Raw genomic sequence first — 3949 nt, 5'->3', positions numbered from 1 at the left:
GTTCTGAGTTTTGCTGATAAAGTTTCTGACCTCACAGAGAAGATTCTGGAAATAACAGCTGAGTATCCAACATTGAAGAAGCTCATCATTCATACAGGAAGTGATGAAGTGATGAACCGACAGTCAGAAATCACGAAGAAGGATTTTATTCAGTTGCTGAGTGCTGTTAAATATCTAAACATGGATGTTTTCATCAGTGGACCTGTTCCAACAGTCAGAGGAGGAGCTGAGAGGTTCAGTAGACTTTTAGCTCTCAATGGGTTTTTGGAAAAGTCCTGTGTTTACCACTCTGTGAGATATGTGGACAATTTTGACCTCTTCTGGGAAAGAAAACATCTATTCAGGTCTGATGGAATGACTCTGAATCAAACTGGAGCACAGCTTCTGGCTTCAAACATGAAGTATTTCCTAAACAAAGTTCCGGCCACAGGTAAAACACAACAGCTGACGTCTGAAGGACAGCTGGAGAAACCTGAGATATTAGTGGAACACAGCGTGCCAGTTACTGATAAAAAGACTGCTTCAGAATCAGAACCAGAGAGAGAGGAGTTGCTTCAAGCTGCAGAACCGGAAGAACAACTGGATTCATCAGCATCAAAAAGAGAGGATGTCTTGGACTCTGAGACCCCAACAAGACAGCAAGTGGAATGTCCCCTCCTGAATTTTACTAACAACATGGAAGAACCTGGCGAAATTAAGATCAAACAAACACCATGTCCAAATCCACGTAACCCTCCATTTCCAGCCCCTCGCAGTAAACCAAGATCTACAAAAAGTCACAGAGCCCCACCACCACCTCTGACCCTTCGACACATCAAAACAGACAATCCTGTTTGTGTTCAAGACGATCCAAAGACTTTTGTGTGATAACTGTGTTTTGGGGTTAGTAATTACTGTGGGAGGATTAAAAATTGAATTACTGGGGTTGGGATGTTAGAAAAGTACATAAACTTAGGTTTATGTTGCATGACTTTTAAGTATTTTCATTTTTAACTTCTTTATTACAGTCCTATGAGTTCTCAACCGAAAATCGAAAGAAGTGGTTAGGTAATGAAGAAATTACTGTTAATAAGATGGATAAACAGGGGGGAATTGTTAGAATATTTGTACGAATATTATATTGTTATCTCATCTTATTAACTTGTTTGTGCTCTCAGCTCTATAATGTTTGCAGTTCGACCGAAACCAAGGCATGCCGTGACATTTTCTATTGAAAGACTGAGAAGGAAAAGTTGTTTTCCAAGCGCTGCAACTCATGGTCAGCACGACCATGAGTTGTCTTTATCTCTTGGGAAAAGAATGTGATGATTCACTGAAAATATGTCAAACCTGTTTCAACCGATTTTTATCCCACCCTTGARCGGTTGACACACATGTAACCAGAGCATTCCTAAAACTGAATAAAAAGCCTGTGAGAGCGGAACTGTTTTCAGAGTGTGGTGGAGAATTGTAACTGAAAACAGTCTCTGGACACTCTCCTTGCAAGTAAAACTTTATTGACTCTGTTGTGTCTTTCCTTGCAGTTCAATTACATTAATGTTTGGTGTTTAAACCTGACACTAATACTGATTTTGGAGTTTGTTCTTGTTGCTGGTAGTTTTGTTAATGTTTGCCTTATCTGATCATTAAACATTTCTTCTAAAGGTTTATTAGTTCTTCTTTCATTTGAAGCAGGGGTTTCTGTTTCAGTTAGTCCCTTCTTGGTTCATCTATCCATATCGTAACTCTGGTCCAAGCCCATAGAACCGGGCTTTTGGACTTGTTGCTGGATAGTTCTTTTCCTTTTTGGTCTGTTGCTTCCAACAAAGATCTGGAATCCCAATCTGTCTGATCCAGTGTAAACACAATTCTAGTTTGTAGACTTGACAAAGGGCCACATGAGCATTATGGTGGCCCTCAAATGGCCAGTTGTAATTAATTTTGAGGTTTCATGTTTAACTTTGACTAAACCGTGATTTAACATGTCCTCTTTTAAACACTGATAAGAACTAAGTGTATGACTGACTAAATCTGAAATAAGTACAGAAATATTTAAAGAAAAACTAATAAAGTTTTACTCACTTTCTGGTGAGTATAGTATGCATTAAGTTTATGGTTGATTCTGATTTTAAAGCAGCTTCTTTTCAGACATTAATATTGTGCTATCCAAATAAATTGCTCAGTTAATTAAAGCCAACAGCTCAGGGGCAGGACAATTATTACCTTTCACCTTTTAAATTTAGTATGACCCCCGCATTTGAAGCGTAAGCAGGAGTCATATTGTTTTCGTACTGTTATTTTTTTTCAGTGATTTTTGGTCAACCGTAGCACAGAAATGGCTGGACCAATCAACATGAAATTTGGCGGGATTGTAGATGAGTCTGACCTACACTGCGCCAGCCAACAGTTTTACATAGATCCCAAATTTGAGGACGGGGCTCCTTTCAAAGTGGGGGTGTCGGGACATGCAAAAATGCTTATAACTCAGAAACTGTTCAACATAGACGCTTCAGATTTCTTTTGTTGTTTAGCTCTGATGAAGCTCTATCCACCAATCAGTGCCCCCCACCCAATTTAGCTGAAAAAGGGGTTGGGATGCACCTAGTAGCATGATATTAGGAATAAAGACTTCTGAGTTCTGGTGCATTTGTGCGTGCGAGTGTAACAGCGTTTGAAAAAATCGGATTTGTCYCGTTCAGACTGTCATAAAAAATCGGATATGAGTCAACTGGGTCAAAAACTATCGGATTTGGGTCGGCTTTGCCTGCAGTGTGAACGTAGCCTATTTCTTGGAGAGTGGTTCGCATCAACACGTGGACTGTGGAAATCCCCTGGGGTTTTCCCTCCTTCCTGCTATTTGCTGCTTGCCTTTGGGGGCCTTGAGGTGGGATCCGATTTAGAAAAAGAAAAAAGAAAAACGAAAAAGAAAAAAAAGTTTCTGAGTTTCATATTGTTAAGTGTGTTTCTGGAGTACCTGCCCCATATATTGTGCTTTGCTAATCATTCTTATTTTTGATCTAAATGGTGCTGTTACTTTACTTGCATTTGGGGTTATGCTGAAAATTCTATTTGAAATGTTTTCTTTCTCTACATTTTGAACTCAGTTTTTTTTCTCCCCTCTTTGATTTTTTTCAATTAACTGTCTTGGATCGCAGCTAAAACAAGTTTAAAATTAATTTTAAAAAAATCACATTACATTTTAAATGTGACCTACATCAGACACATAGGGGTCTGATGTAGGTCACATTTAAAATGTAATGTGAACGTTCACACAAAAAGATCCGATTTTTTCAAATCCGACCCAGGCCGTTTCAGTATGTGGTTTTAAATCGGATATATATCTGATGTTTTCAAAGGCTACATTCACACTGCAGAAAAAAGGGGTACTGGTGGCTGAATCATGGCAGATTTACCCAGTAACTCAGTAAAGCCCATCTTTATTGAGATAAATGATAAACCTATTGATGGAGCCTGTGGTGACTCAGGTCATCCTAAGTCAGATTCTGAACCTACTAAAGAGAACCTGAATGCAGAGATAGCAACCAAAATTGGGTTTTCTATTGGAAAAAGCATTGCCTCTTGTATTGAGTCTTGCTTGTGCTGTGGAATGGGAAACAGTGTTGTTGGGTCTGTCAGTAATGCACTCTCAGAACCTTCACTATTGAATGTAATTGTGAAATCTGATGTCAAAGGACCTGTGTGTTTTAGAGGGGATGGCTGTGACAAATGCAGTGTTCAGGAATTGAAGGAAATAATAATGACTTATTTGAAGAAAAAAGGTGTACTGGTGGCTGAACAAGCAGATGAAGTGCTTAGTAAACTGGCAGGAAGGGCACGAGAAATAGTCAAGGTGGGCATGCGTAGTAATCCATCCTTATGTCTTAAGACAGGCCCAGAGCCTATATTTGAGATCCTTAAACAGCATTTCTGTGACACTGCCTGTTCAACCATGCCCTTGGCTGATTTTTGT

Source organism: Austrofundulus limnaeus, unplaced genomic scaffold, assembly GCF_001266775.1.
Source record: "Austrofundulus limnaeus strain Quisiro unplaced genomic scaffold, Austrofundulus_limnaeus-1.0 Scaffold418, whole genome shotgun sequence".
Classification (NCBI taxonomy): domain Eukaryota; kingdom Metazoa; phylum Chordata; class Actinopteri; order Cyprinodontiformes; family Rivulidae; genus Austrofundulus; species Austrofundulus limnaeus.
Note: the sequence above shows the minus strand (reverse complement) of the source record.